Raw genomic sequence first — 12,712 nt, 5'->3', positions numbered from 1 at the left:
TGCAGGTTTATTGTTGATAAATGCTTATTCATAAGATGTTTGTGTTGTAACATTTTGTATTTTTTTCTACTCAAAAGAACAGTAATATTTGATGTAGAAGGTTATTACCACAGTGCTGTTGAGTAATTTATCAACGTTAACATTCCAACCATACGTAATTCTTGATAACATGTTCGACATAATAAATGATCCAAACACTATGAACTAAACAATATGATGTTTTGTATTGTATCATGCGTACATTGTTACTTATGCTTGCATAGAACGGCACTATAGAAATATAACAATGATAACAACACAAAATACAACGCCCTCAACTGGACCTAAGTTTTCCTAAATAGTATCTACTTATCTTACTTGTTTACATTGTTCAATCGGTTTCCTTCTTTTTCTTAGAATGCACTCTAAATTGTTCATACATTTGTAATTAAAAAAGAATACATCCTCATCATTTATACTTTTCCCTTCTTTTTCTTAAAATTCACTAAAATCATTTATACAATTTCCTTATCATTCTAAAAATACACTCTAATAAGTCATACGTTTTCTTCCTTTTTCTTAAAATACCTTCTGGTTCAGTATAAATTTGAAATGAATCAGTTTACAAATGAAGAAATTATAGTAAAAGGCAATTTTGGGTGGGTGTGGTCTATGTGGGCGGGGTGCCCCAGGGTTGGTTATGGGACCATGCATAGTTGAGATTGACCTTATTGTCAGAAGAGAAGTTCAGTTATCAATTTGAAGTAAATCGGTGTAGAAATGAAGAAGTTAATGTAAAATAACCTATAAAAGAGTGATGCTTTTTACTGCTGAAAGAAATACACCCTTATTGTTCAATTATTGTGATTATGGTAGAAGATTTGTTTGTCAAAATTGATGATTGTTATTATGTTAGTATATATCTAGCTTGATTCGTGCCACATTTATACTAAATAACGTTTACCTTGATGGGACTGTGTAGCAAACATTGTTTACCACCACCTCTTCACATCATTCTTTTCTTAAACTATATTTCAATGCAATTAATACTATACCTGTACAAGTTTTCATGCGGAGGGGTCACGTAAGTTGTCCATGAAATTTATTTTGAAATAATCAACTTAATTTAAAGTATGACATTTTTATGCATACGTATTCATACAATTGTAGACTTTTATTACAAACAATAGTATGTTTTTAATGACGTTGTCAGTTATATATTATGTTAATTTGTTCATTTCTAGATAAAAGAAATGCTGCGTCTTTTCTGTTCTAATTTGGTTCAGTAAAAAGAAAACACCAACAACCAGTTCACAAGCTCCCAAACTCATTTTCCTGTGATAAGATATTATTGAAAAAGTAAGATAGTGGAAAGTTTTAAAAAATTTTCTGTCTATAGAATAATCCTAGTTTTCCTACTTTTCCTACTTTCTTTAAGAAAAAACATTAATATTGTATACTATCCTTAAAAAATAGGTCAGTATAGAACCTTGCAGGAGTGAAACTCACAAGTCCGTGTTTATTTAAATAAGTGTTTTAATAAGAGGAACATAATACATTGTTCACTCAACACTAAAACTAATATTTGCATAAAATTGTGTTAAACGATAACGAAAAAGCAGCACTACCTGAGGCGCAACCGCATGGGTACAACATGTGGTTGACCTGATGGTTGGGAAGATGACAAGGCTGGATATCATTGGATACCGAGTATCATTTACCGTGGGGGTTGACGTTGTTCGAATAGCAGCAACCGCCGGGGCAGTCGGCGTCGGAGCTACATCCGGCAGCCTGGATTAATAACGCTGTATACAATATTTTGTTATGCACATATATGCAATGTGTATATGCTGGCTTTGATACTTTCGAAATTTCGGTATAGATAAGACGCTTCCATATATCATATCCGTATTTTAAATTGCGCTATCTGTATGAGTATTTAATGGCTGGAAAAAAACAAACAGGAAATGGCGAAATCTATTCGAACGCCCATTTGTCGTAAGGATGGCAATACAGATTCACGTAAAAAGGCTATCAGAATACCACATATATATTCACCATTCATATAATCTTAGACATGTCAATTTTTTAACAACAGTGAGCTGTTTTTCTGGGTTAATAAAACCGATACGATTCCCTTGATGATATATATATTATCATCAAGGGAATATATATATATACGATTCCCTTGATGATATATATATTATCATCAAGGGAATATATATATATTTGCAAATAAGAAAATTATACCAACGAATATCTTTTTTTCTACATGGGGTATATTAAATTGGTAACGGATACTGAGACTGTAAATCGTTCACTGTCACTTCATTTTCAAGAAAAATGCTGATTAGGATACCACTAATAACTCTAAGATAACACATTTTTGTCGATGAATGACGCCTGTTGATTCATCTATTGCAGACTAACGCATGTGTGAACAGGCATCCACATTTGAGCACTGATTTTTTGAGTGTGAGTGTGTTTGTTCATAGGAAGAGGTACCGATAATAAAAATACCTATTCACGCGCAGCGGAGTAATATATCGATATAGTGCAATTCCATCAACACCAATAGTCTATATACAAAAAACAGAGTCTCGTAATATATCAATAAAAATTATGCATTATACTAATTCTTAATGTTCTGATTAAAGAAGTATTTTAAAACAACATGCAATTTAATTTATCAGTTATATTTATTTATCAAGTCAGAATTGTATAGAAACCAGTACAATAAAATAGTTTATTTCCAGTCATGCTTACAAGAAAAAATATTGTTGTTACGGCGATACGAAACACGTGTACACCGATTTTATCCCATTTTCAGCGCGACATTGACGGTATAACACGTTGTGGAATATACTTGCTTGTATTCAACACTGTGGAATATACCTGTCGCGTGCACGGACTACTTTTTAAATGACGTCATGCGATATGCGCTAAAATTAGGTCGATATTGTTTGGTTCATTGATCGAATTTTAAGGTCACCCATTAGAAGAAAATGTGCATATGTTGCAAAAAATATATATATGTCATATTCAACAAAAGAACTGTTGAAATAAAATATAAAATTACACGATTTTTGTTTTGTTATTTTTTTATTTATATTTACTTTACCACTAAATGATTTTTCATAAGAAACAAAGTCGACAAAACTTAAGGCTTACTAGTAAGCTTCAAAATTACACGACCTTCAACCTTTAAATCTAGTCATATGACATCATTTTTCGCCATCCGTATAATGAATCAGCTGATTGATGGCGTCATAAAATGACATACTTATTGCGTCATTTTCCCCATTTTTTTTACGATTTATTATAAACGCGACTTATTTCACATGTTTTCTACATGTACTGTATGTCGACATATCTGAATTGTCAATTGATCACATTTTCCTTATTTCGTGTAATGTGCATTGTTTATAACCAAAGCATATACTTTTGACATTTACCTTAAATATTAAGAATGTACAACAAGCCATACACATATCGCACAGTTCATGAATAATCTGCTATGTTTGCTTTCCTATTTAATTCACGTTAGGCATAGAGCTGTGTAAAGTATAAGATGGTAAAAATAGCACCACACTGGAATTGGGAACGTCCCATTTTGTACACGGGTATTTTCTACTCATTTATCTGTTGTGTACGCGAATGTTTTCCATTCTTTGTGTATTTATATATTAAATTATTTTCTCGTACAATAAGGGCATTTACCATAGATAAATAAAACATTGTGCAAGTTTAAACATAATTATGTTTGTATGCAGAAATCTGCAAATGCAACCGAGTTTACCAACGGCTATTATTAGATAAACTGCTCCGGTTCATTTGCATAACTAACAGTAATGTAGAGTACATGACGTAGCGTGTGACGAAGAAGAAAGTTAATCGCGTTCATAAACCCATTTGAATAAAGTGTTAGAATGGCATAAGGGTCTGTATTTAACTATGCTAAAATAATTATTAAAGACCCTAGATGCAAAATCGTCAATTATTGAGTTAAATGGATTATTAGATGGATTTTAAAGGATAATTAAAGGTAAGATACTAGTTCTTACGTGTTTTGATTTTTGAAATTGTACTTTTGTCGTTCCCTGTTCTCGGGGAAATGATTTTAACATGGGCGCCATTGATGCATCGGATCACACACGGCATACCCATAACATTATATAATAACACGTTCTGCGCGTCCTTAAATTCGTCGTCCGAAGTCGGAAAACGTATTGCCCTGTATATTTTGTCAAATAAAGTGTCAGTCGCTGCAATTGTCTGTTTACTCGTCAAAATTGTCAAGGTCTTCGATAGCTAAAGAAACTTCAGCGTACAGTTTATTTAGTATTGACAGACCTGTACAAAGTCGCGCCAGTCAAAAATCATAAAAAGCGACATTTAAAGTTATGGTAGCCAGAACTAGGTCGTCGATGGTGTACATGTATGTTGACATCGACAGCATTTTGTCAGGAGCATTCGCCGCCATATTGGATTTTGATCATTTTCTTTCGAAAATAAAATGAATTATAGTAAAGTAAAATCCTCTTTTCGCGGTCGTAGTGTTAAAATTCGCATACTGCGTAAAATTGAATGTAGGCATATGGTGATATTTTTACTTGTTTCACAGTTTGTTTGTGAATTTTTAAAGACTATTTTGCGTACCAGAACAAATACATGTATATCACTACGCATGGTTACATTTGTTAGATTTTAAGCGCTTTTATGACTGATTTAGTATTATTGTTAAGGTTATTAGATCGATTTATGTTAAATGTCACGTTGAAAAAATCAAATGGGATAAATAGAATACTAGGATTAGCGTTGAATACAGAGAAGCTTATGTTGCTCGGCTCGAACACCGAAAGCGCTCGCCAAGGCTCGCGCTTCCGGCGTTCTAAGCCTCGCAACATAAACTTCTCTGTATTCAACGCTAACCTAGTATTCTCTATGTTCCAATCGGCAGGCGTACAAACGCAAATACATGCAACCAATTTTTCAAAAGACGTGTTATCGTCATTCATTTAATGTTATTTTGTTTGTATTTTACTGTTACTCTTCTTGGCCAATACACATTAAGACAGAATGCACTTTATATATATATATATATATATATATATATATATATATATATATATATATATATATATATATATATATATATATATATATATATATATATATATATATATATATATATATATATCTTGTTTCTAAATGGAGTTATGTATTACGTTTACAATAAAAGGTAACACATATTTTAAATGGAAAAACTCACCCAAACGACTGCCAGTGACGCAGCGAGTACCAAAGCAAACGACACGACCATGTTCATGTTGAAAATAATCTAATGCTTAATCTACTAAATTCATACAGCAGAATGCCCTGATGCTAAATTTCAATGAGTGAAGACGTTTAGATAAGATAGTGTGATCAAAAGGGCCGTCAAGCGACATTATTGACACGTACAAGAACGATTGTTCAAAACGAGGTGCTGTTTAATAGAACAGCATATAATAACGGTTTTACCCATAAAAACACTCTGTATTAATTATTCAACTATGAGGTTGTTGTAGTGAAATCACCATATACATTCCACTTTAAGAGTCCATTTTTTAAGAACAAAAAAGTTCGAATATACTAATCACAAATTGCGCTTGTTAAGAAAATGCATGCATTCCTCGGTACAAACGACACTCGCTCATTTGATCGAACAAGGTTTATTTGAACAAAATAGTAACTTTTTTGTTAAAGAGAAGATCAACATATAAACCTAAATGACAAGTTTATACTTAGTTGTACTCTCTATCTCTCTCTTTTCAAAAGTAACGAATAATTTTGAGTAAAAAGGGTCCCAATAGCAATTGTTCAATCACAGACAAACAAGTCCTTGTATACTTTTAGACGAGCTGTTCACCAACAGTCGTTAAGCCCGATATTATTAAGATAAGTATTATCCTATTAAGCGATGGAAGATTATCTGCATGTTGTGAGTATAGGATATCGAGTCGTTGAGGAATAACAAGATTAAATAGGTGATAAATCGTTAATTCTGTATGCAAGGTAGTGTAATTTAATTCATAGAGACACGTCTTAACAATGAAGTCGAAATTTCATAGTAAAGCCGTTCTCCGAACTTTTGACCGTAACCTTTATAATTCTTCCTTTGTGTTCATATGTTATGGAGTCTTTTAATCAGTGTCCGGTTTAGGATGGGTCTTTTACTCTTTTTCTGGTTTGAATGTGTAACAGGTAAATATCTCCTTTAAAATGTCCTCATGGACGATAACATAGAATTTGACTTTGTTCGCTACCTTCCATAACTGATAACTATCCACGACACAGCACACAGCATTATATGCTCTGTCTTCTTACTGGTGCAATAGTTAACGTAACAACAGCGATGGGTTAACAAGTTCACCGATTGTTAAGCATATTTCTATTGTTACACCCAACACCAAAACAGAATGTGGCGAAAGCGTTATGACAGCATTACATTTGAGTGGTAAGCTTCGCCGTAGTCTATTTTTATAAGAATATATATCTTAGGGCTTGTTGCAACATCCGCATTTAATAATAATATCATTGATCTTTTATCCACAGACAATATTCAAAACATAAAAAGTGCATGTTTTGCATTGTATCAATAAGTAACTTATGATTATGAACGCGTCGTGGGGACTCTGCCATATCTAATCGAATCAGGTAAATCGTATGAACTCTTCTGACGTTTTAAAATTACTTTCCGCTTTACATGATACATTGTTAATATGTTTTTCAATCGGCATTATTGAATGTTTGGTAATAAATCTGATCCCTGTTTGTAAAGAAATCGCTTTTATTGCATGATAACATGGGAACATTACTACAATATGAGGAAAGTTCTTAAGACAGAACATTAAAGTGTTTCTCTGTACCTCGATGATTGTTTTCCTAGCCGAATTTAAAATAATCGGGAAAACAATACTTAACCGTGATTGTATTCATTCATCATTTTCAATTGTATGACTACGAGGAGAACTAATCATGATAAAATAAAATTACGAATTGATCAAAAAAATTATTTAACAATAAATATGCTTCTTTAATTATTTTTAAAAGTTATTTCCATTAAAACACACTTATACACGTTTGTTTGTTGTTTAAACTTGCTAATTTTTTAAATATGTTGCAATCATCCATGGGTATTGAACTTCTTCACTTAATTTAAAGATATCAGACGCAAATCAATATTTAATTTATATGGTTTTCCTAGATGACATTTACACAAAAATAGTACAAAGAGGTGGATGGACCTCAATAATTAAAAAGACAGGGCATAGAAGCATTATAATATCAGATGTGGGTAGGCTGAAAAGTGTTTTCGCTCAGTGACCTGATTTCGCAGGATGTGGGCGGAGTTTATTTGTATTATCTGTCAGTGGTTTAATAATAATAAAAAATATTGAGTTAGCGTATTCAACGTTATTGTGAACTTACGGTAAAACTAAAACCCAATGCAGTAAGGACAAACATTATGTACAAAATATGTTCTGATTATGAATACGTATCCATAAAAAAGGTTACATAATATTTATAACATACAGACAAACATAATTATACAATCTTTTCTTCAATATTGTATTGATAAAACGCTTTACAAGTAAGTTTAAAAAAAATAATTATATTTAATGTTCTCTATGATCTTGTTAGTTAGCGATATATCGGCAAAAACCTTTCGCTTGAAAGAACATATTAATTTATATTACAAACATGAAGACAGTTTTGTTTAAAAACAACAGCATAACACTATCACATCATGAAGATATTGAGTATAAAGTGTCATGAACTAGCATATCTAAAACCGAATAAAGCCATAAGGTAAACTAAGAAGCAAAAACACCTGTACAAAGCATACATAAACTGTATCATAAAACACATAACAAATATTGGTAAACCTGCTTTGGCTTGTTCACCTTTACACACTTTATTGTGGGTTTATTAATCACAGTTATGCATACATCCTGTTCAAGTGTTTAAAAGTATCCTTTCTGTCTGAAATATTCAACGCAGCGGAAATAATTATCTCTCCCCATCTCCTCTTGCACTTTGCGATCATTTGCTGGATATAATCGGACATACATCTCAAAGTTGTCTAATATGTATTGTGGTATACGATCCTCGCTGTACCTATCGCGCCAATGGTATGACCTACTGGATTGCATGGTTGTGCTCTGTAAATCAAGTGTGCCTCGACTTCGAATATTGTCTTCACCATTAGTAGAATGAGAACCATAAGCTGGTGTTTTAGACCTTCCAGGAGATCTTGTGTCTCGACTGCGCATATGTTCTTCGTGTTTCCTTGCATACGAATCATACTTTCCCTGAGCAACACCCTTGCAAAGAACATTACCACCTTGAAATAAGAACATCGCAGGCCAGACCACGAAGTCAATTGTGGTACCACTCTGTGTGTACTCCTTGTAAGCATTCTTGTCGAATGCTGCACCATTTTTGGGAAGTGACCCAAACACGACTGGTGGATCTTGTACACACATCAGCCAGCAGATGGAGAAACATTCTTGCAGATATGGGGTGATTAATAGCGCATATCTTGAATACCTGTCATTTTTTCTGCCTAGCTTAGACCGGTATTTCTTGAAATAATAAGCATGCATTAATGACATTTTATCTATATACCTCTTATTAATAATATAAAACAATCAATTATGAAGTGACTATAAAGTACTAATTATTTAAGTTAAATGTAACGTAGTAATAGCGTGTCCTTGAAAAACGACACGCATATTACACTTACACTTTAAAATATATTTAAACTGCAGTTAAACGAAGGACAGTAATAATAATTAAAAAGCAATATTTTATTACAAACAAGTACCTCAAAAAGACGCATCCCTGATTCAGGAGCTGTTACTTTCATAACGTCTTTTATTAATTTTGATTGCGTTGATGTCAATTGACATGCCTGCAATCAGTATGTGCACATTTAGTACAATGTATATATACGTATATGTTTTTGTTCTATGCTCAATCTCAAATTTCATTTGTTAACAATGTATAACTCTGTCTTAACATTAATTTAATTGAAGTCTTACCTCATCGTCTCGCATTAGAAGCGTATTTGTAATATTACGTTTGTGAAACTCAGCATTTGTTTTACAAAAGTCCATGGCATTCTGAAATAAATACGACAAAGACTTCATGATGTGTCTTTGAAAGTCAATTTATGTGATACAAATTCATGTTTGTGTGTCAAATCACATTTATTTTAATATCATCATACAAAACGGTATGCTTGAGAGATTGCGAACTTTAATATTCCTGAAAACAAATAGTCGAAACGAAACCCCCTTTTTACTAGCATACTTATACAAAAACAACACGTTCAGTTTAAAAAAACGTGTATGTGTCTTCCTACACTTACACGTACTTTAAATTGCACTGCCCACTGTATGAAATCCGTCATAAATAATATTAACATTTTTGTAATGTCACTGGATGGAAAAATATATTTTCGTAAATACAAAGTTGATATAATTTTTCAACGCATTTACTGAAGGCTGTAACATTTTTACAATAAATCACGAATTATATTGTTTAGATCTTTCATCATCATTGAACATCTACTTGAGGGATGGTTACTATGGATTTTGAAACTTGTTATAGGATCTAGGTTGTATTTTTATTGTTCCATGTTATAAGCCAATGTCTTTCCCTTATTTACTTCAAACTTAAGTCTTGTTTTATTCCAAATACCTAGCCAACCAATTTGGATGATGTCATCTCAAAGCGTTTTCAAGTTATAGTGCTCAAACAAAATGACCTATGGACCGACCATCAGACCATCGGCCCGACCATCCGACGGACAGTTGCAAAGTAATATTGTCGAAGGGGATCAATACTAAATTTATACCTGCACATGACCTACCACAAGAACTTTTAGAAGCATGTCCAAAATTTGTGTATCGTCTTCAAAAGAAGGATCCTCCTGTAAAGTACCGAAGGCGTCGGTCCATTGATTGTCATACAATTCTGAATATCGCTGACCAAGTTTCTCAGGTCTGTTGAAGTCGCTCAGATCGGCGATAGCCGGATTGTTGTGTGTCATTTTTCTCCCCATTAGTTTACTAAGTCTATAAACAAACCAGTTACGTTAAGTGTATGTTGGATGAATTGTAACGTGTTGCTACATTACTAATTATAATACATTTGATATACATATTATTCCTGTTCCATAAATTAAGATCACCTTTATTTTTATATAATGTTGCCCGTGTAAAACTAAGATTTTTTTTTCAAAATTCGGTTTAATATCTTCAACGATTCTCTTCTGGTTTTCATTGAACATGTACGTATAATTGGAGTGATGTCACCAATGAGATCATCCCTATAAATGATCAAATGAATTTTCGGAATCGTTCAAAATCAGACGGCGATTAGAAAACTGATGAACATTTGGTTGCGTTGCCACTAGAGACCGACTACGTTTGTCAAGAGCTATCGGGAGTGTTAGTGCCTTGTATATATGAATATATAGTGTGGCAGCTGTACTTATCTTTTGACAACATGTATTGAATTGACACTGGCAAATATGTATGCTCTGTTCTGATAAAAAGCGTTAAGATAACTTATTAAATCTTTATCTTGAACCTCGTGTCTTTGTTCTTTTTAAAAATATGTATGTCAGCGAAATAGTGAATCAATGTTTCAAACTTTGCATCTTGAATCATCGGTTGAAGCAGAAAGTTAAAGGAAGTATTACATCAATATCTATGTAAACAAATGCGCGGAAGAAATGTGTAACATATACAAACAGAAGATACTAACTCTATATCATAAAAACACTCGAAGGCGTACCTATTGTTTGCGTCATCCAATTCTTGTTTCGTATTCGCAAGCTCCTTTTCTTTTTCCTTCAGTTTTTTCTCGGTAAACGCGTGACTATAATCAACCCGATCAGCACTTTTTCTGTTTTGCTGCAGTTCTAGAATATGCATAATACTATTGTCAAGTAATGGGATATTTATAATAAAGGGTGCACGTTACTGTATTTGAATTCCTTATATGAAAGTATCCAATTCCGCTTTCTAAAGCTCGAAATCGGGGCGCTTTTATGTGTTATGTATATCCTTAACATGTTTAGCATAGTTTATAACACCCAGTTCACTTTACGACCTACATGAGACACGCACTGAATTGTGTACGTCATACAAAGTCTTTTTCAAAACACACGGGATACGTTTTCTTGTATATAAATTAAACAATAACATATTTTCGATTTGTTTTTATCCTTATGATGTTGATGATGGAATAACTATTAGAGCACTGTGATGTATAAGTAAGTTGCATCGAGTAAAACTGTGTTTAATTTGTAAGATTGTGACAACATTAAACAATCGACTCTTGCGATACAATTCACCGGCAAACAACAGTCCAAATTTCTTCGATCGATTAGTTCGATCCGTCTTAAATTTTATATAACTGTTTATATGGTTATCGTTTTCCTAGAAGTACGATATAAAACGTCGGCTATAAACGGATGATAAAAGGATAATCCTCGCGGTTCGTTAACACATAGCTTTACCTTCGTTTTCCTTTTTGAGTCTGTTTATGTCTTTCTGCATTTCCTTAAGCTTTTCTGTCAGTTGAGGAGCATGTTCGATCTATATATTAAATATAATAACAGTATAACTATAATCAGCAGCTAAATCAATAATGTCACTTTCAATGAATTTAAGGTAAATCAATTTACAGTTATTATGCATCTTTGGCTCTAGTTCTACACGAATTGTAAATAGTTTTGAAATGAATAGGAAGGATAATAGCTGGTAAATATATACTGCATTCGAAATAAATTATAGAAATGGATACAATATAAAAAATACGCTGTTGTTTTGTTTGTATTGACAGATTGTGGAGCACGATTTAAAATACAAAAAATTCCGCTGCACTGGAGTTCACGCATTTTTAATTGTGAAAAGTCACCTGATCTATTCCTCTCTGTATTTCCTCCTTTTTCATCGAAATAAGCAGCTTTAGGATGCTTATACACGAATCCGCCATCTTGGATAACTAATCAAATAAATTCAATTTGCAAAACACATCCATATCTATTAATACAAAGTAACTTCAAACACCGTCAACTAGCATATCAGCATATGGGAGCATACATTTTAAAGATAAATACATTTAATTGCATGCTCTGGTTGGAAACATTATAGCAATTAAAAGTGTTGCCTTAGTGCTGATGCGCCTGAGGTGATATTTTCCAATCGATTTAAAAGATAATTATAACTTTGCAAACAATGTACTCTCAAATACAAGAGTGTTACATTTCAATAATCTTAATATTTAAATAATGTACTCACCTGAGATTTGTATTTACTTCTTTTTCACATAATACAAACTAGTGTCTGAAAATTTAAAATAAAGACAATGATAACATGATAATACAAACAATAGCACACAATGATAATAAAAACGACAACACATGTACGATGAACTTAAAACGCGTGTTCGTACATGTCTTATTTCGGCGCCATTCAAATAGTAATCCCTTATACCGTTTACAATTTCATTATTGACGGTTACTTTCACTTTCAAGTGATGCGTTTTGAAAGCAAATCAAAGTTGAAAAACTGTAAAAGATAACGCAAATAAAACCATCAATACAAATCATTTCTTTTTGTAAAACTATATATTAATATATCTCCATTTCTCTGCGCGGAGGTACGAAAAT

The sequence above is a fragment of the Dreissena polymorpha genome, chromosome 4 (assembly GCF_020536995.1).
Source record: "Dreissena polymorpha isolate Duluth1 chromosome 4, UMN_Dpol_1.0, whole genome shotgun sequence".
Classification (NCBI taxonomy): Eukaryota; Metazoa; Mollusca; class Bivalvia; order Myida; family Dreissenidae; genus Dreissena; species Dreissena polymorpha.
Note: the sequence above shows the minus strand (reverse complement) of the source record.